The sequence below is a fragment of the Rattus rattus genome, chromosome 2, assembly GCF_011064425.1.
Source record: "Rattus rattus isolate New Zealand chromosome 2, Rrattus_CSIRO_v1, whole genome shotgun sequence".
In the NCBI taxonomy this organism is placed as follows: domain Eukaryota; kingdom Metazoa; phylum Chordata; class Mammalia; order Rodentia; family Muridae; genus Rattus; species Rattus rattus.
Window position 1 is genome coordinate 139,538,258 of NC_046155.1, and position 22,423 is coordinate 139,560,680.

General features: G+C 36.2%; 1 long non-coding RNA gene across 1 annotated transcript; it reads right to left on the reverse strand.

Annotated features, from left to right (window-relative positions):
* Nucleotides 1–442: 442 nt before the first annotated feature.
* Nucleotides 443–11,306, reverse strand: LOC116892027. The gene is made up of 3 exons (XR_004386900.1): nucleotides 10,060–11,306; nucleotides 2,051–2,124; nucleotides 443–1,103 (listed from the first exon to the last, which is right to left on the reverse strand). It is a non-coding gene; the product is annotated as an uncharacterized LOC116892027 (long non-coding RNA).
* Nucleotides 11,307–22,423: the final 11,117 nt, after the last annotated feature.

Below are 22,423 nucleotides of genomic sequence, written 5' to 3' on the forward strand. Positions count from 1 at the left end.
TTTGCAGGTCAAATTATTTGGTGTCCAACCACTAATATCTGGATCTGAATATGATCTACCTCACTAAGAAGCTCTCTCATTGTGACATAATTTCTAATATCAAAAGTGCTTTGGTCCAGTACAGTTTCATGGGAATAGAACCTACAATCAAGCAGGTACTTCATTCTACCTTACATAAATCAATGGTAATTTTGAATTTTTTGATTAATAATATACTATATTTTAACCATGCTGGTAGTTTTCTGATACATTATGCCTCCCAATTTAATACTTTCCTGGGCTTTCTCTGTGAGCATGTATAAATGTGTGTCTATGTGCTTCTTGTGTTTTTTCTCATATTTCATGATTTCTTTTCATGTTTTCTAAGGGGTAGGATGAGAACATGAGGAATTAGATCATTGTGGAGGTAAAAAGGATATGGGAAGACAAAGTAAGGAGGGGTTATAATATATTGAATGAAAAAAATCAATTTTCAAAATTAGTAATTCAAAAACTAATACAGATTCCATATTGATTCATCTTTAGGTACTAACATTTAATTAAGCTAGTCTTCAGAGGATACATTTCTATTGGTCAGAGCAAAATTGTGCAAGTCAATCCTCTACTACTACTCTGATACTCTCCAGGATGGAACTCTGTTTTGACTGGAGTTCATTTTATATAACCTGCCAACTCACTGGTGAGTCAAATTATTTTTTCACTGAAACAGTGGGATTTCAACTCAGGAACTGTAACACACTGGGCATACATCCTATTTTGAGCAACATCCCTATGTGTCAATGGTTTGAAAAGCGTAAAAATCATTTGATTTGATTTGTATTGTCCTTTTGTTCAAACATGTAATATTTAGTTACTGCAAAATATTTTACTCTACTTACATCTCAGATAAATTAGTTATTTGTTCATTTATATCATCATTTAAACTCACTTCTTTTGGTGACTTTTTGATACATACTCACAAACTGCAGCCTAGGGTTCCTTCTAATTAGTGTAATCCAAAGTGTCCTCAGACAAGTACTCCACGTTCATCTCTCCCAATGTGAAATTACAGGTCACAACATGGTAACTTTCATCTACTTTTTCTTCTTTGAAAAATTTAGTCCCTAAAAGAAATGAAATAATGAAATTCAAAGGTAAATGAATGGAACTAGGAAACATCATACTGAATGATGTAGCCCAGACCACCAAGACAAATATATTATTTGCTTATATGTGGACATTAGCTGTTAAGTCAATGATAAAAATGTACAATCTACAGAACCAGAGAAACTGGGTTTAGAGTAAGAGACTAGGAGTAATAGATAGGTCTCCTTAGGAAAGGGAACTAGAATAGATGGATATGCATAGCACGGGGTTGGAAAGTGAAGGAACCAGTAGTGATAATTAGTGAATAAGTGAGTAGAGGAGGGAATATGGAGATAAATAAAATTAAGAGGCATCCTATGGTTACTGTGTTAACAAACAGCAAATCCTTTATGAATATATGCATATGAATGCAGTTTAAAAGATTTCTTTGAACATTATGTTTCTGGAATCAGAGGTTTTGATTATTTACTATAGGTTAGGTAGAAATGCTATGACTTTGTGCATATCCTAGTTAGTGAGATGATAATTCTGAACATGCATATAACTGTATTCCTGAAGGCATAACATTATAAAGTCACATGCACATAACTGCTACGGTATGTGGAACAGGAAAAAGGATAAAGGATAAAGAACAAATGTGGAATGGCTCTTTGACATATTAAGTAATTGACTGAATAATGTTGTTACAATCCATTTCAACAAAGATTGTCTCTATGTATCAATGTATCAATCTATCTATCTATCTATCTATCTATCTATCTATCTATCTATCTATCTATCTATCTATCTATTTACTTACCTACGTATTTATCTCTCTTAGAACCACTGTCCTTATGCATGGATATAATAAAAATATGGCATCAGCAAACCTTCATGCATGTATTTCCTTATTTTATTTATTTATTTTGTGTGTGTGTGTGTGAGTGTGTCTGTGAATTTCTTAGTGTGGTTTGATCATACTCACCTTTTCTTCCCATTGCTTCCAGATGAAATCCTTCCCCGCCCATTCAGAAACAAATTCAACTGCAGTTTATAAAGCTGTGAATCAAGCAAGTTGTAGCATTAACAGGTCTGGATAAACTGCCTACTGATGCAACAGTGGTATGAAGGACATGAGAATAACCAGTCTATATTCTGGTTGAAATTAAGACTTTCTCCCAAAATTGGAATGTATAAATTATTGTATTATGTGAATCAAAAACATGTAGCCAAACAGATCATAGGCCCTAAGGGAAAGGCAAAGGTTATTATTCTGTCAAATGAACATAGTATTAGTCTAACTCCGTATGACTTATCCTTAGAACCACAGCTTAGTGTATTTTTCAACCCTCTTGAGAGAAGGTTCTTCTGCTAGCACATCATGCCTAACATAGAGATCAATAGCTGTTCAAGATGCAGGGAATAAAACATTGCTCAATTCCTGTCACTAAATAAAATGCCTATACCATGTCTCCCTATAAAGGTTCAGAATTCACTGTGGAAGACAGGCTGGCAGAATTTGACAATATCATCCTGAGTGAGGTAACCCAGTGCCAAAAAGACATGAATGATACATATTCACTTATAAGTGGATATTAGCCTTTAAATACAGATTCCATGTAACACTGTATAGGCCCAAAGAAGCTAAACAAGAAGGAAGGACCAAACAAGGAAGTTTGAATTTCACTTAGAAGAGGGGATAAAATAACCAGAAAAGACTAGATTCATGGTGGGAACTGAGAAGCAGGGGGAATATGGTAGGGAATGGGGATTCAGTATCAGGTGTTGCGAAGGTCAGGAGAGATGCCTAGATGGCCATGAAAAGAATGGAATCTGCAACTGACATCCATCTTGTCTAATTGGGTGGCTGTATATGTATGGGCCACATGTGGGGCAAAAAAATCTGAATGGGTGTTCCTTCAGTCTCTGTTTTAATCTTTGCCCTCTCTTCCCTGAAGAGACCAAATATTCTTCCCTTTTAAAGACAACAACCTGCCCATTCACATTTTGAAATTCTTCAAAATGTTTATTTGTTCTAGGCAAGGGAAATTCAAGCATTTGGGAATGAAGCCACTTATCAAAGACAGACCAATATGTCTTTCTGTGATTGGGGGCTCAACTCAGGATGATATTTTCCAGTTCAACCAATTTGTCATAATTTAAGTCGTTATTTTGATAGCTGAGTAATATTCCATTGTGTAGATGACATTTCTGTATCCATTCCTCTGTTGAAGGGCATCTGTTCTTTCAGAACAACTGGCTATTAACCCAAGGCTGCGAAAACATGAATGGAGCTTGGGTGTCTTTTTTATAAGAATAGGGGAATCTTTTTATAGCCCTGAAGAGGACAGGATTCTCAGGAAAGTTCAATGTCCAATTTTCTAAGGAACCTCAGACTGGCTTTCTTAAATGTTTGACTAACCACAAACCATAGATACACAGTATTTACCAGGTGGACTCTGTCTCTGTCTCTGTCTCTCTCTCTGTGTGTGTGCTGTGTGTGTGTGTGTGTGTGTGTGTGTGTGTGTGTGTGTGTGTGTGGTCCCAAAAACTGAATAAAGCTAGAGGAAAAATTTGTCTTTCTGTATGTGATATGTTATTCTGGTTGGGAGAAAACTCAAATTGCCAGGCTTAAACAGCAATCACCTTTATCTAAATTGCCAGGGTCATAGGATGCCTAGACAGGCCTCACCTGCCTAGAAGAGGAGGGGGAGAAGTGGGAAAGGTTGTGGGAGCGGTGGTGACATGGGAGGGGGACAGCAAGCAGAAAGTAAAGGGAAGAAATAAAATATAAAATTAAATTTTAAAAGTGACAAATGATTTTTCACATACATATGTCATTGTTGGAATAAATATATAAATATATAACATCATGGGTCTGTATTTAATGGGAAGGAAGTGTTTAAAAACAACGGTATAAATATAAAGGGAAACTAATAACAAACTAAATGTCTTTGGGTTTTACTTCTGAGAACAGAAACCATGACCAAGGCAACTCTTATAAACATGACATTGTATTGGGGCTGGCTCACAGGTTCAGAGATTCAGTCAATTATCATCAAGGTAGGAGCCTGGTAGTGTCCAGGCAGACATGGGCATTCAAGGGTTGAGAGCTACACCTATATTATAATCGCATCAAGCAGAAGATTGGATTCCAGATAGCTAAGATGTGGGTATTGAAAGCCACACACACAGTGACACACTTACTCCAACAAAGCTACATCTCCTAACAGTGCCATTCCCTGGGCCAAGCATAAACAAACCACTGAATAAATGGTGATGGTAGTAGAAGCTGAGATTTGAGGAATGAATGTGAGGAAGGGTAAATATCCCTAAAGTCGTTTTGAAAAAGGCATATGGAAGCAAACTTCTAAAGAGGTTTCACTAAAAATATACATATAAACATTTTCAAATAGGGTTAAGAAGTAATAAGGTGATGATTTTTCCACTGGACACTATAGCCTAACAAATACATAGTCCAGTGCCAGAATTGGGTTGTCTACTTTGAATTTATTTTCTAGAGATTGCCCATATAGTCCAGCCACTAAAAACCGTTTTAGTTACCATACAGAATTTGAATGTAATACCCTATTGCTGAAGTCAACACATGCTTAAGTCAAAGAACAGAAATAAATTTATCTAGCATTGACCTAAAAGCTTGATTCTACTATGTATCTTAGTGGATAACTTTCTTATTAACAGAATATATGAAGCAGGCTACTGTAGGAGAATCCTAATCACCACTTTTTCCAAGCTTGGAAATACATCCTGCCAATGAATTCCAACAGATACAATGATGAACTGCCTATCATGAGAAAAACCAACATTTGTAGTGGGATTTGTGTCCTAAAATGAAATCTATACTTGGCACAGTTTTCAGGAGTAGGATGCTGCACCTAAACAGGGACTTGGTACTACTTGTACACCTACCCCTATTATGGAGCTAAGGCATATTAATTTAAATCAACTCAGAAATAATAATCATACCCGTAAATTAGTATACCCATGAAAAATATTCAGAGACTAGAAAATCAGGAATACAAATGAATAAACTATGAGCAGGCATAGTTTATTGTTAAAATGGGAAGGCAATGATTCTTGTTTATATTATATAAGTTCATATATGCAATTTTCAGATTTAGCACACATAGCATATTCTATGTTAAACTATGTGGCATAGTAATAATGATATACACAAAATAGTTGATAGATTCTGTAAACGTATTGGACAGCTCTTTCCATGGATTCATGTTTAATAAATAATAAAAACAGTGTATACAGAAGAAAGAGCCATCCTGATATACATTAATGCTTTTGTGAGCTTACGTGGGGGAAGGATAACAGCAAAGGCAATGGGAATGATGCATCATGATTCCAAATTTCTAGCACCAATATACTATGTGAGTTTTATGATGTTTCCCTTGACTATTTCTGGGTATTCCTTGAAAAAAGAGAGCTCACATTGTTGAATTGCATAAAATAATACTAGAAAACAAGTAATACTGTAATTAATCAATTTGTTGTACAGCAGTTTCTTTATGTGGCATTAAATATTCTCTTAGTCCTTTGACAGTGCACTACAATAGCAAAATAGGTAGATTCAAAATTCTTAACATCACTAAAATAAGACAATTTTGGTCTTAGGTGTTATTTAAAAGTCAGTTCAATCCATGAGTTACATTCTTACTAGAGAAGAGTCTTAGGAACTAAATGCTCCAAATTAGAATTTTATAAACAATGCTTTAATGAATTCTCATCCAATTCTTATATATGACTGATTTTGAAAGCTATTTTACAGTATGGAGAATAATTTCTCTAGGGAAAATAAATCTGTGAGACAACTAAGGTTGAAAATGAGAGGACTACTTCGAGAAGCAATACTGTAGCTAAATAAAAATTAAATTTCAGACAATATCTATGAGCTTGTGAGATTCAAAAAACTTATCAGGATATTTGTAATAATTATTTCATCCTCACATGTTTTTCTTTTTACTTTTTTTCCCATTTTTATTAAATTGGATATTTCTTATTTACATTTTAAATGTTATTCCATTTCCCAGTTCCCTGTCCATCAGACCCCTAACTGCTCCCCCTCCCCTTCTAAAAGGCTGTTCTCCTCCCGATCCACTCACCTTATTGCCCCCACAACATTCTCTAACACTGGGGGTCCAACATTGGCAGGGCCATGGACTTCCCCTTCCACTGGTGCCCCAACAAGTCTCTTCACTGCCACATATGCAGTTGGAGCCCACGGTCAGCCCATGTATATTCTTTGGGTAGTGGTTTAGTCCCTGGAAGCTCTGGTTGGTTGTTATCATTGTTCTTAGGAGATTGAAAGCCCCTTCAGCTCTTTCATTCCTTTCTCTAATTCCTCCAATGGGGGTCCCATTCTCAGTTCAGAGGTTTGCTGCTAGCATTCACCTCTCTATTTGACATGCTCTGGCTGTGCCTCTCAGGAGAGATCTATCTCCAGTTCCTGTCAGCATGCACTTCTTCCTGTCAGCATGCACTGCTCAGCTTCATCCATCTTATCTAGTTTTGGAGGCTGTATATAAATGGGCCACATGTGGAGCAGGCTCTGAGTGGTTGTTCCTTCAGTCTATGCTCTAAACTTTGCCTCCCTATACATTCCTTTGGATATTTTTGTTCCTCTTTTAAAGAAGGAGTGAAGCATTCTCATTTTGGTCATCTTTCTTGAGTTTCATGTGGCCTATGCATTGCATTTTGGATAATTCGAGCACTTGGGCTAATATCCACTTATCAATGAGTGCATACCAAATGTGTTTTTCTGTGATTGGGTTACCTCACTCAGGATGATATTTTCTAGTTCCATCCATTTTCCTATGAATTTGATGAAGTCATTATTTTTGATAGCTGAGTAATATTCTATTGTGTAGATGTATCACATTTTCTGTATCTATTCCTCTGTTGAAGGACATCCGGGTTACTTCCAGCTTCTGGCTATTATAAATAAGGCTGCTATGAACATAGTGGAGCATGTGTCTTTGTTGTATGTTGGAGCATCTTTTGGGTATACGCCCATGTGAGGTAAAGATTGGTCCTCAGGTAATGGAAAGTCCAATTTTCGGGGGAAACTGCAGACTGATTTCCAGTGTGGTTGTACCAATTTACAGTCCCACCAACAATGGAGGAGTGTTCCTCTTTCTCCACATCCTTTCCAGCATCTGCTATCACCTGAGTTTCTGATCCTAGCCATTCTGACTGGTATGAGGTAGAATCTCAGAGTTGTTTTGATTTGCATTTCCCTGATGACTAAGGATGTTGAACATTTCTTTAGGTGTGTACAATTCTGAGAGTTCAGACGAGATTACCACTTCTGCTCCCATTCCTTCCCCAAGAGGAACCCTCTGGGCAAAGGGACTTAGGAGCAATAAGAGGCATGAACCTACTGATTTTTGCCAGTGCTGAGAGCTAAAAATCAGTGTACAGGAGCACCTATACACCTGAGAGCAGAAGTAAGACCAATTCTTCTGCTCCAAGTGACTGTCTTGGTGAACTTAGGACACACAAAAACAGAAGTTATTTGGGACAGGGCACTTCCGGTTTCTCAATGTGCCCAGAGTTGAACCAATCTCACAGCTCTCTACACCCAAATCCCATGGTGGGAGAGAGCTGTACTCTCAGAAGTTCAGACAATCCTGAGAGCTCAGGTGAGACTGTGATTTCTGTTCATATTCCTGTCTGAAGAGGAACCTGCCCAGTCCCCTCTGAATATGGGAATACAGTAATATAGGAGTAGTCAGCAGCAGGAATCTTCTGGTTTCTGCATGTGCCAAGAACTGTACTGACCAGGTCCCACAGCTCCCTGCAACCAAATCCCTTGGAGGAGAGAGCTGGACACTCAGAAGTGTGGACAATCCTGAGAGCTCAGATAAGACAACTAATTCTTCCCACATTTCTGACCCAAGAGGAATGCCTAGCACCTTCAGTATATGCTGGGCATAGGCACTAAGGAGCAGTCAGGGGGAGATATAGAGACAAAGTTTGGAGCAGAGACTGAAGAAATGGCCATTCGGAGCCGGCTCCACCTGGGGATTCACCCCATATACATATAGCTACCAAATCCACACAGTATTGCTTATGTCAAGAAGTGCATGCTAAGAGGAGCCAGCTATAGCTATATTCTGCAATGCTCTGACAAAGCATCGTGAATTCAGAGGCAATTGCTTGCAGCTAACAATTGAAATGAGATGAGGGTCCCCACCGGAGGAGATAGAGAAAGGAATGAAAAAGCTTAAGGGTGTTACAACCCCATAAGAACAATACCAACCAACCAGAGCTCCCAAAGAGTAATTCACCATCAGAAGAGTACTCATGGACAGACCCATGAATCCAGAGGATGGTAGCAGAGGATGGTTTTGTTGGGGACCAAAGGGAGGAGAATCCCTTGATGCTGCCAAGGCTGGACCCTCAGTGTAGGGGAATGTCACGGCAGGGCAGTGAGAATGGGTGGATGGTTTGGTGGGGAACACCCTCATAGAAGAATGGGCCAGGGGTAAGGAATAGGGGGTGGGGATTATATCCAGGAAACCTCGAAAGGGAATAACATTTGAAGTGTAAATAAAAAATATTCAAGAAAATAAATAAATAAATAAAAGGAAAGTTGAGTACCAGTAGACTGTTGTGTTTTATGTGTGTATAAAATCAACTGCTCATTGAATTGTGCTTTCTTTCTGGACTTTGAATTCTTATCCACTGTTCAAAAATGTATAATTATTACATACATACATTCTGTAATATATAAAATATGTGTTTGATACTTTATATGTGCATTTTATTCTGGATTTTTTCTCAACTTTACTCAAGTTGAGTTTTCTGTAATTAGAGAACATCAGTTGAACTGTGTCTACGAGGTAACCTGATTAAAAATCTGTAGGTCATTTTCATAATTGATTATTGATATGAGAGGACCCAGCCCCCTTTGCGTGGCCCTTTACCTGGTTAGTGTTTATTGGTGTGTATAAGGAATCATTCTGAACTACCCACAGGGAGCAAACTGGTAAGCAGTAGCATGGCTTCTGCCTAAGCCCCTGCTTCCATTCCCTGCCTTGAGTTAATGTCTTCACTCCATGATAGTGCGTGACTTCAGACTTTTAAGATGAAATAGACACTTTTATACCCCAAGGAAAATATTTCTTTTACTACTGTATTAAGTATCATTTGTGACAATTCTGCAATCTGAATGTTAGACTTATAAGAAATCAAGATTACATAGAGTTTTGTGGATACTTTCAGAAAAACAAAGAATTGCACCTGTTGTAATGAATCAGAGAGTGAAGAGCAAAACTATATGTCTTAATAAATACAAATTTCATTGAAAGATAAAGATGACTTCTGTAGGATTTATTGGTCATAGAAACAAAAAAGCATGTAAAAATAATAGGCTAGTAGAATTCTTTTCTCTTCCTCTTAAAAATATGATGACATTGTTGAAGCTATCACATATTTCATCTGCTGGACATAAAAAAATCAAGCTTGAACTAAACAGAAAATTATTTCTGTTAGCTATATTGAATACTAATACAGAGTACTATTCAATTGCTAGCAAAACAAGATGATGATTTTTAGCTATTGCAGGACATTGCAATCTACAATGATGACATGTGAGGCAAAATGTACCAATGGTGAAATAGCAGTGAGACTGTTTTATAGGACTAAACAACCACTTTCTTTATTGCAGTTGAGGCTTTCTTCAAAGAGTGAGGAATTAGTCCTGGAACTGCAAACATAATTAAGATGTGTTTTGAGGGAACTTTTAGGTTCCAGAATAAAATCATTTGATGCTATTGTAAATGGTCAGTTTCACACACACACAAATACATTTTTTATTATATCCAGTAGTTTTTGCCATTCTTAGTGTTTGTTTACATGTAATTAATGTTGCATTTAGTGTTGATCATCACACAAATGAATAACCACTAGAAACTCCAAGTACACTCCAAATGTGTACTCATCTATTGTTAAGTCACATACCTGGGCTCCCTTAGCACTAATGACTGCCTGATGAGCAAGGGTCACTTTTCCTAAAAAATGCAGCCACTGGTAAGGATACAGAGAACATATTTTGAATTAAGAGAGACAATATATGACAACGTCAGAGCCAGAATTACATTACGGTGACAAATATTAATAACATTTTGGAAGAAAACAAGAATGTTCATTTTCTTGCCTACTTATTATATTATTAGGAGTCAATTCAAGGGAAAGAGTGATGGAGAAAAATGTAACAAAAATGGAATATCAGTGGTTAAATATGTTCATTTGAATATCATCTTATTTTAAATGTAAATTTTCCTTAATTTTAAACAAGAAACCTATTGCTACTGATGGACCCCACAAAGGTGACAGGATAAAAAATTAGCACAAAATAATTCAGTAAGTTTCATGTATAACAATATTACTATTTAAGAAATCATAGAAAAACATGCCATTCACAAAGCATGCAAGCACACATGCACACACACCCACACATGAACACATACACATCCAAAACGTAAAAGGGTACGCTGACAATTTAAGAAAGTAAAAATATTAAAGAAATTTCAGGATAAAATTCCTCCATGGTTATAAGATAACAGAGCTATTACATTATAAATGGCATTCTTCCAAAAGCAATTCACACATTTAATGTAATCTCCAACCAAAATTTTTCATACACAATTAAAAATGTAATTGTAATTTCATATGGGAACAAGAAGTTTCACTTTGGCCAAAAACAAACAGAAAAAGAAAAACAACAACAACAACACAGTAAAAGCCATGCATAATAGAACAGAATGAATTATCAGGATCCCAGATATCACATTGTCCTACACAGCTGAAGTGAAAAGTCTACACAATATATCAGAAAAGTTAATACATGAATCAATTGATTAGAAATGAGGACTTACATATAATCCCACAGTGACATCTGTTGGTTTAATAAAATTTAAAAATTGTAATAAATGATTCTGATCAATGGGAATGGCTGCAGGTAAAAGAATGAAATTACATATTTATTAACTGCCCTCCAATTCTCGACTGCAAATGTTTCAAAGTTGTAGCATAAGACCCGATGTCTTGAATCTAAAAGAGGAGAAAATAGGTAGTAAATTTTAACTCACTGATATAAGATAGAACTTTTAGACAGGACATTTGATATCATAAGAATAGGGTAAATATTATTAAATATATCTATAGAAATAAAGCCATAAACTGTAAGTGGCATTTTAAACATTTATATGAAACCTATTGACTAATTAGAAAGCCATTCTTGGAAAGATGTGTTTATGAAATGAGCCTCTACATTAAAAATATATAAAAATCTCTAGAACTGTTTTCTATTTCATATGGAAAAATAATAAACGCACATAGACAAAACAGTCCTGAACTATAAGATAACTTCAGACAGAATCACAAGTACTGGCCTCAAGCAGTACTGCAGAGAAATAATGATAAAAACTATATGGTATTTGTACAGAAAAAGACAAGTTGATCAATTTATTGGAATCAAAACGCCAGAAATAATCTTCCATACCTACGGACATTTATCGACAAAGAAACCAAAACCATATTTAAAAAAAAAAAAAACATCTTCAACAAATGGTGATAGTCTATCTGATGACTACAGGTTGAAGAATGGAAATAGTTCCAAATTTATCACCCTGCATAAAACTTAAGTCCAACTGGATATAATAAAACAAGATGGATTAAAATATTCTTTTTTTTTCTTTTTTTTTTTTCGGGGCTGGGGATCGAACCCAGGACCTTGCGCTTCCTAGGCAAGCGCTCTACCACTGAGCCAAATCCTCAACCCCGGATTAAAATATTCTTGAATGCACAGATGCAGGAGACAATTTCCTAAAGAGAACACCAACGGCTCTGGTTCCAAGAACAACAATTGATAAATTGGACCTCATGAAACTGCACAGCTTTTTTAAGGTTTAGAACACTGCTAATAAGACTAAACAAAAGACTATAAATTGGGAAAGGATCTTCACCAACCCTCCATCTGACAAAGGGCTAATATCCCAAATTTATAAAGAACTCAAGGAGTTAAACACAAACATCCCAAACCATCCAATTAAAATATAGGGAACAGAGTTAAGCACAGAATTCTGGACAGAAGATTCTCGAATTGCCTACTATTTATTGTTGAAGGTGTGTGTTATTTAGGTATCCTGAATATCATGGGTGAGTTCTCAGAAGGTGTTAAAAGTTTGAGATGTAAAAATAGAAATATAAAGGTTTTTTTCAGTATCTTTTGAGCCCTAAGAAGAGATGGGTTAAAGCAGGGAATATGTCCAGTCAGTAAGAAAGACAGAAACTATTTAATCATAAGGAAACATTACTGTGGGTATAAATAAAATACTACATAAAATAAAAATGAAAGGCACACACATTTGTATGTGTTTGTGTATTTGTGTGTGTGTATGTGCGTGTGTGTGTGTGTGTGTGTGTGTGAGAGAGAGAGAGAGAGAGAGAGATAGAGAGAGAAACACATTGAGAAATGCCCACATGTACACACGTACGTGCACACAAAAATTTCAAGTTCATGTGTGGAAGCCTAAGCTCTACTTAAAGTAGACATTTCTTTTTTTCCACTACATGGATCCTAAAGATTAAGTTCAAATTTTCTGAACTGGTAGGCTGGCCCTTATCCAGCTGACTCAACTTTTTTGAGGCTTAAAAATGTTATAGTTTTAATGCATAAATAAATTTTAAATTGTTTTTAATTCAGGAAATAAATACATTTTCCATTCTCTCCCTCAAAACATCCCTGTATTACTCTCCAGTCTATTCATTAAATTAATGACCTTTTCCCCATTCTAAATTACTATATATATATATATATATATATATATATATATATATATATTACTCAAGCATATGTCTGTGTGTAACATATATATATATATATATATATATATATATATATATATATATATTACTCAAGCATATGTCTGTGTGTAACCTGTTCTGTCTGTATAGTTTTGCATGTATATGTTTTCAGAGGTGATCATTTGTAATTGAACCCACCGACTGATGTGTTTATCTCTGATAAAAACCACCTCTCACAGTACGAATTTATTACACTTGCCTAACATACTTTTCATAGGGTTGAGGCTTCATGAAGTTCTCTGCATGGGTTTGGTTGTTCAAGTAGATCATCCTTGTTAAGCATGTTTGTTTGTCATACAATATATTTTGACATTGTTCTCCTCAGATAGTTCAATGTCCAGTTTTCTGAGAAACCTCCAGACTGATTTCCAGAATGGTTGTACCCATCTGCAATCCCACCAACAATGGAGGTGTGTTACTCTTTCTCCACATCCTCACAAGCATTTGCTATCACCTGAGTTTTTGATCTTAGCCATTCTCACTGGTGTGAGGTGAAGCAGTGCCACTCAAATCAGGGACTAGACAAGCTTGCCTGCTCTCTACTTATTCAGTATTTTAATCGAAGTCCTATTCAGAGTGATCAGACAAAAAAACGAGGTCAAAGGGATACAAATTGGAAAGGAAGAAGTCAAAATACTGCAGATGATAGGATAGTATACATAAGTGACCCCAAAAGTTCCACCAGAGAATTCGTAAATCTGATAAACAACTTCAGGCAAGTGGCTAGATATAAAATTAATTCAAACAAATGAGTAGCTTTCATGTGCTCAAATGATAAAAAGGCTGGGAATAAATTAGAGAAATGAGACCCTTCACAAGTGTCCCAAATAACAAAATATCCCAGTGTGACTCTAACCAAGCAAGTGAAAGGACTTTATGACAAGAACTTAAATTCTCTGAGGAAAGAAATAAAAGAATTTCTCAAAAGACGGAATGACCTCCCACCCTCATGGATGAGCAGGACTGATATAGTAAAAATGGCCATTTTGCCAATAGCAATCTACAGATTCAATGCAAACTTCATAAAATTCCAACTCAATTGTTCAAAGAGTTAGAAAGAACAATTTGCAAATCCATTTGGAATAAAAAAAAAAAAAAACATAAAAAACAAAAAAAAAAAACAAAAAAAAAAAAAAACCTAGGATAGCAAAAACTATCCTCAACAATTAAAGATCTGGGGAAATCACCATCCCTGGCCTCAGGCAGTATTACAGGGCAATAGTGATAAAAACTGAATGGCATTGGTACAGAGACAGGCAGGTAGATCACTGGAATAGAATTGAAGACCCAGGTCACTTGATCTATGACAAAGGACCCAAAGCCATTCAGTGGAAAAAAGAACTTTTTCAAACAATGGTGCTGGTTCAACTGGAGAGCAGCATGTGAAAGAATGCAAATCAACTCATTCTTAACATCCTATACAAACCTGAAGTCCAAGTAGATCAAGGACATCCACATCAAACCTGATAACCTCAAATAATAGAAGAAATAGTAGTGAAGATTCTCAAACACATGCAGACTGGGGAATTCTTCCTGAACAAAACACCAGTGGCTTATGCTCTAAGATCATGAATCGACAAATAGAACCTCATAAAACTGCAAAACTTCTGTAAGACAAAGGACACGGTGATTAGGACAAGATGGCAAAAAACAGATTGGGAAAAGATCTTACCAATCCTACATCAGATAAAGGGATAATATCCAAAATATACAAAGAACTCAAGTAGGTACACTACAGAGCACCAAATAACCCTGTTTTTAACATGTGGTACAGAGCTAAACAAAGAATTCTAACTGAGTAATATTGAATGACTGAGAGGCACCTAAAGAAATGTTCAAAATCCTGGGACAAATGCTAAAGAAAAGAACCCTGAGATCCATCTCACACCAGTCAGAATGGCTAAGACCAAAAACTCAGGTGAAAACACATGCTGGCAAAGATATGGAGAACGAGGAACACTCCTACATTGTTGGTGGGATTGCAAACTGGAAGAACCACTCGGGAAATCAGTTTGGAGGTTCCTCAGAAAATTGGACATTGCAATTCCTGAGGACCCAGCTATACCTCTCCTGGACATATACCCAAATTGTGTTCCAACATACATCAAAGACACATGCTCCACTATGTTCATAGCAGCCTAATTTACAATAGCCAGAAGCTAGAAAGAATCCAGATATCCTTCAACAAAGGAATGGATACAGAAATTGTGGTATATGTCCACAATGGAATATTACTCAGCTATCAAAAACAATGCCTTCATGCAATTAATATGCAAATGGGTGGAATTAGAAAATATCATCCTGAGTGAGGCTACTCAATCACAAAAAAAGAAAACAACAACAACAAAATAAAACACACATGGTATGCACTCACTGATATGTGGACATTAGCTCTAAATCTCGGATTACACAAGATACAATCCACTTACAACATGAAACTCAAGAAGAAGGATGACTAAAGTTTGGATGCTTCAGTCCTTCTTAATGAGGGAATAAAAATATTCATAGGAAGGGTTATGGAGATAAAAGTTGGAGCAGAGACTGAAGGAATGGCCATTCGGGGCTTGCCCCACATATGGATCCAGCCCATATACATACATCTACCAAACCCACACAATATTGTTAATGCCAAGAATTATATGCTGACAGAAACTTTATATAGCTGTCTCCTGAGATGTTCTGTCAGACCATGACAAATTCAGAGGCAAATGCTCAGAGCCCACAATTGAACTGAGAATAAGGTCCCCCATTGGATAAGTTGGAGAAAGGATTGAAGGAGCTAAAGTGGTTTGCACCCCTTTAAGAACAACAATACCAATCAGGAACTAAACCACCATACAAAGAGTACACATGGACACACCCATGGCTCTAGCTGCATATGTAGCAGAGGATGGCCTTGTTTGGCACCAATGGGTGGAGAAGTCCTTGGTCCTGCTATGTCTGTAATCCTTGGTGTAGACGAATATCATGGCTGGGTAGTTAGAATGGATGGGTGCTTTGGTGGAGAAATACTCTCATAAAAGAGGGAGGGGTATGTGTTATGGGGCTTATGGATGGGAAACCAGAAAAGGGAAACATTTGAATGTAAATAAACTATGTTCAATCAAAAAAGCTGCAGGGGAAAAATTATGCCAATTTCAAAGGCAGTTAATTTAGAACAACATTTTATTTTTTGCTACTGTATATAAGTGTTTGAATAATTTTCTATGGAGAACATGTCTGAAGAGGACAGGAGATTGAGTCCTCAGCTCCACTCTGACTTGCATCACAGATCATGGGAAGCAGACATATAGGTGATGTTAATTGAACACAGTTTCTCTGAATGAGTTGTTAGCAAGTTTAACTGTTGAGAAATCCTTTTGGGTAAAGGGAGGTATTTTAATAAAGAATGGAAAATATTAATAATCAAATGGCCTTTTTTTAAGTGTAAGAAATGTTTGGAAAGCTGCTATCACATTCAGAGTATATTGGAGACTAAAAATTGTCTCCACAGGTTGAGGATTGACTGCAACAGTCTATAAACACTGATAAAACCAAAATGTCTTCACATGAAGACTATGCTGAAGTTTCTTTTTATATTATCAAAAAAAAAACTGCTTTACTGACAGCCTAAAAAAAATAATATTAAAAGACAAAAAGAAAGGTTGCTTAAAGTAATATTTCTATGTAGATGAGAGAAAGTACTTTATTTATCACATGACAAGAGTTTATATAACTATGTCCTACAATTTTTGGCTCTATGAGGAAATTACGGAAAGCGAAAATAAAACATGAATGGCAGAAATGTTAGAATGAATTACAGAATATTTTCTCACATTTTTAACATCTCATGTTATGAGGACTTGGACATAATCCTTTCACATGGGCCTAGAATTCACCGAACTCTTCAGACTGGTTATAGATCTCAGCATCCCTCCCCACCTGTATCAGTAATTCCAGTGAAAGGAAATTTTCAAGGATTTTACATTTAAGTTTATTTTACTATGAAGAGTTTAGGTAAACCTAGTCTGTGATGATAGAATTCATGAAAAACAGTAGGGTTGTTTATTGGAAAGGGGAGATATGTTTTTTAAAAGGTAAGATTTTCTTTAAATAAAAAAAAAAACTTGAATTATTGGATTGACACTGTAAAACACAAGTACACCATTTTACAAATATGTACAAAGCTCTGGAGCTACAAGCCTGAATGTATAATGGAAAAGAGTCACAGCAGAAACAAGAACAAGCAGCAGCAACAGCAACAAAACACTTATATATCCTAAAAATGACATTGTTTCCTCCCGCAATGAAATTTAATCCCAGATACTTAATCTTCTATTTGGATCTACATATTTTTTCACATATAATTCTATTTTAATAAGAACCATTTTTCTATGATCAAGAATCAACCTGTCTGTATATCTGTGTTTATTTTTCATCCCTCATCTTTTCAAGATGATGTCTTACCACTCTGATCTTTTCTGACCCAGTCTTCATCAGTAATTAATCATTTTCCCTCCATTGGTCCTTCACTGGTTCTTCAGCTATAAATGAATTGTCAGCATTCTATGGTGTTTTACTGATAAAACCAAAATGTCTTCAAAAGAAGCCTATGCTGACGTTTCTTTTTATATCATAAAAAAAATGCTTTACTGACAGCCTAAAAAGAATAATATTGAAAGACAAAAAGGGAAATGTTGCTTAAAGTAAGAGAGACCATGCCCCATACACTGTAATTGACACAATACTTGATGACAAATTATATGTCACGGAAGCAAGTATCGCCTATATAACGCTGTCTTGTAAATATGTATATATATATATATATATATATATATATTTGCAGATATATTTAAGGAATTCAGAATTACAGCATATTCTGTTAAAGAATCACGTCTAAATTTACGTATAATAATTTTTAAAAAGCCTACGAATTTGCTGAAAATGCCATGAAAATTTTTCATTTTAAAACTATGCTTACTGAATCGTGACTTCTGTAATCCCTCAATTAATTCTGAATCGTTTCTTTCCTTCTTTTAGCCGCATTCCAAGATTAACGGGAAAAAAAAAAGGCGAGACTTGTATTATCAGTAATAATTGCGAAGACAAGATTCAGTCAAAGAAATCCTGAACGTAACAAAAGGAAAAACACCCCACTTTCCAGTATTCCCACAACCACAGGAATTTAATGAAGTGGGTGTCGCCTCTTGGCTCCAAGGGAAGTTGAAAACCGAAAGGACTTCTGGTCCTTGTAGTTTCACAATATTTTCTCTTGCCAGAAGTCAGGGACTGAGAGGGAGGGGCAACACACTGCACAGCGCTTTTATGACTCATTTCCTGTAGACCTTCTATTTACTGTATCAGTTTGCTGCAATAGGATACATGCTGTTGTTGAAGATACAGAAAGGAAAAGGACTTTCTCAGCTTTAAGGTGGTTTTATACCAGTCGGACTTTCTAGACAGCATCTTTTACGAATTGCTGTGGTTCTAAATCCACTCATCAGAATAATTTACGAATGAATTTTAAAAATAATTTTTAACAAGGAAATATACTATTCATCCTAATGCATATTTTCAATTACTTCATCCAGAAGAAATGAAATCTCTGATGGTTTCTTCGCCCAGTCTTGATAAGCAGTTTTGTCTTACCGTAACTTTTTATGCTAACTTATGTTGTTTGGTTGACACATCCTTGTGTAACCTCTCTCACCCTCTCCCTTTCCCCTTTCCCTATGCCCTTTCCCTCTCCTCCCTCTCTCTCTTTTGAACATAATGGGAAAAGGAGTGGATCTGGGTGAGAGGAGAGGTAATGGGGAGAGCTGCATGGAATTGGTGGAGGGAATTGACATGTAATGAATGAGAGAAGAATAAACAGAAGAATAACGATAGAAAATCATGAATGTAAGACAATAGAAATTGAATATAACTAATACTGAAGAACAAGAATTAAAAGTTTGGGTTAAGGCCACACTTTATGTAAGTATATATGGAAGGAAAAAGACAATTTACAAATAGAATTATGGGGGCTGGAGAAATGGCTCAGTGGGAGCACTGAATACTCTTACAGAGGTCCTGAGTTCAAATCCCAGTAAAAATCTGGTGGTCACAACCAACTGTAATGGAATCTGATACTCTCTCTGGTGTGTCTGAAGACAGCTACAGTGTACTATCAGTAATAATTGCAAAGACAATAATATAATATTTATAATAAGTAAATGTTTTTAAAAAATAGAATTATGTTTATTCTAGGAAAGGCTGATCTTCTCAGCTGTTGGTATAAATTACGAACAAGAGTTTAACATCAAAAACCAAATAAATAGACCTTTTAAAGTGGTGGTATACAGTGTTACATCCATGTTGCAGGACCTCAAAAGATATTTTGTAAATACGTAAGCATCTTAATTATGAGCTCTAGATCAATGTCACCGATGCTCCCTGTCACAGCATATCATATTGAAAGCCCTCCGAATAGGGTTTCAGGGTTTTTATTATGGTTACAGCAATTTTTTTAATTTGTGTAAGGTTCAGCAGGTTAATATTTTAACAATGGTATTTTGGGATACACTGTAGTAACTGCACACAGGGAAAGAACTACCTGATGAACAGAATGGCTAAGTTACCTGTTCTCTGCAGGGTGTCCTAAGGTATATGTATAATCTGTTATTTTACCCTGACTGGCTGGCTGTTGCTAAATGGGGTGGATTTCCATAGAATGTTTGCTCAGCTAGACTTTTGTGATTTTCTTCCTAGAGTTGGAGTTTAGCCCCCAGTCTCTCATAAAATAGGGTTGCTTCAAAAACAGATTTGATTGGGCTTTACAACAGGTCGATGATTTTGATTAGGAACATTCTAAGAGTGATTAAAGAGTGGTTGATTCAAGGGGTAAGAATTTTATTCCACATGCAAAACAAACCTAGGGGGAAATGGGACAATCCTCATGCTGACTTCTGTGTATTACCTACATGCAAAAGCAAACAGGGACTACCTGCTGGCTCGACTGATTATGATCAGGTAGAAGAAATTTCCTCGCTGCCACCCCTCACCTCCGAGATATTTGCTCTGCCCTAATGAAAAATAGCCCATTTCCTGTGTCAATGCAGAAGTGGTAATTGCCATAACTAAGGGAGTTGTCTCCCATTACTATTGCCAGAAGCACAGCCCCCTCCTTGGTGGCTGAAGAAAGAGAATGTGGCAATTCTCACAGTGAAGGAGTATTTTAAAGAATGGCCAGCTTTGACATTTCAACTAATAAAGCCATGTTTTTAATACTAATTTTATTGAAACTAAAATGATAAGTATGTGGAAGAAAATACAACTATACAGAATGAAATATAAATATCAAACACACAATGGTCTAATAAATGAATTTCCCTTTTAAATCTGCGTTTTGAACGTGTTAATGGCAAATATTCCCCTCCATCCATTTTTAAAGTCAGTCAGCATCACAGGATTTTCACTGACTTTGAATTCTCATTTACCTGTTATGTTAATTTATATATAGTGTGATATGCTACCTAACAGTGTCCTGCATTATTCCTTGTGTCTCTGAAGGAGAACATACCTCAGATGGCCCCTGCACTAATCAGGTATAGGATTTGGCTTTGAGATGACTGTTAAATCCTTTAAAAACAGCACTGTCATTTCATATCCTTGGGTCCCTCTGCATTGTACTAAGAACTTTTGTAAGTGTTTCCATCAATCTTTCTGGTCTCTCAAAAGCTATATGGCACAGTGAGCACAGAGGTAATCACTACTTCAGTCATCACTTGGCTTGTCGCTTTAAGGGTAAGAATGAAATCTGTGTCTGAGATCTAGGAAGAACACAGAAGTTTCTTTCCCCTTAGAACACATTTTAATGCAATTGAATTTGCAGTAGGCTGATTGAATGCCCTATAACATTTTAATGTCTCCTATCAAGAATCTGTCCATCCTGCCAAGGCTGGAACGTCCAGTTTAGGAAAATGTCAGAGCCAGGAATGGGAAGGATGTGCTTGGGGTGTAGAACAACCTTATAGAAGAAGGAGGGGCAGATGGGATAGGGGGCTTATGGATGGAAAACCAGGAAAGGGAATCACATTTGAAATGTAAATATAAAGTATCCAATTAAAAAATCTCCCACGGGGGTTGGGGATTTAGCTCAGAGGTAGAACACTTGCCTAACAAGCACAAGGCCCTGGGTTCGGTCCCCAGCTCCGAAAAAAAAGAAAAAAAATCTCCCATGAAGCTTTGAGCATTATACTTTCTCAGCCCTGACTTATGAACTAGACATTTCTTAAATGTATTGGCAAAGATGTATTCATTGTGTGGCTGGCCTCTTTTATGATGATTAAAGATCAAAATTGTGTATACACACACACACACACACACACACACACAGTGACAATAAGTCTTCCTCTGAAGTATGTCTCAAAGGTTTTAGGTGCCTTATTAGCTCCAGTTTCTTTCTGTATACTAATCCTTACACAGTTCTCTGTATCTCTAATTTCAAAGCTTTACCCTAATATCCATTATCTATCAAATAAAAATATCTTCCTCTTATGACTCATAATTGTCCTTTCAAATGATTGTTTTATTGAAAGAAAAATTCAACATTTTTAGTAATCAGGAATATGCATATTCAAACCATATAAAGATTTTATCTTCCACTAATAAGTATGGCCAAGATCAATGAAATAAATGACCACACAATGTAGAAAGGGTGAAGCATAATAAGAATCCTATCCACTGCTAGTTAAAATACACAGTTGTATTTCTTTATTGGAAGTCGGTGTGATTTTGCACTTGGGACCCTGGGAATATTGTACTTCAGATTTTTTCATATCATTCATATCAGTAAGCAAAAGGATACAGCCTAGCTGTCCATGAATAGGGCTATGGTTAATGAAAATATCATACAATACACAATGGAATATTACTCAATTGTTAAAAAACAATAGAACTCATAGTAAAGGAAGGATAAAAATCTCATCCTGAGTTACCCGTATCCCACCACACATCTCAGACAATGCCTAAGAACATGATTGTCCTATGCACAATGTTGATGGCTCTATTTCAGAAGATGATCCTACATTTCTGTTGAATATAAAGAAAAAAAGCAGGTGCCTAACTAAAGCCTTTATCTACTGAATAGTGTTCGTGGTACTGAAAAGTATTCTGCATGGTACATGAAGGAAAATTTAAACACCAACTCAACTCTGCACTCTTTGACCTACCACAGTCAGCTGCCTACATGATACTCTGCTGCAATAGTGGCAGCTTCTTGGGAAAAAGCTACTACTATATGATGATCTAAGGTCTACTCACTGAGACAGAACACATTTCTGACATTTCTTCCCATGGCAAAATACCTGAGAATAGTGTTAAAAGAATATACCATTGCCTGCTTACACTATGTATCAATAAAAGAATTTATAATAACATTGTTATATCCATAGTAAAGTGTATTCCTTCACCCTCACTATAGAAGCTAAAATATACT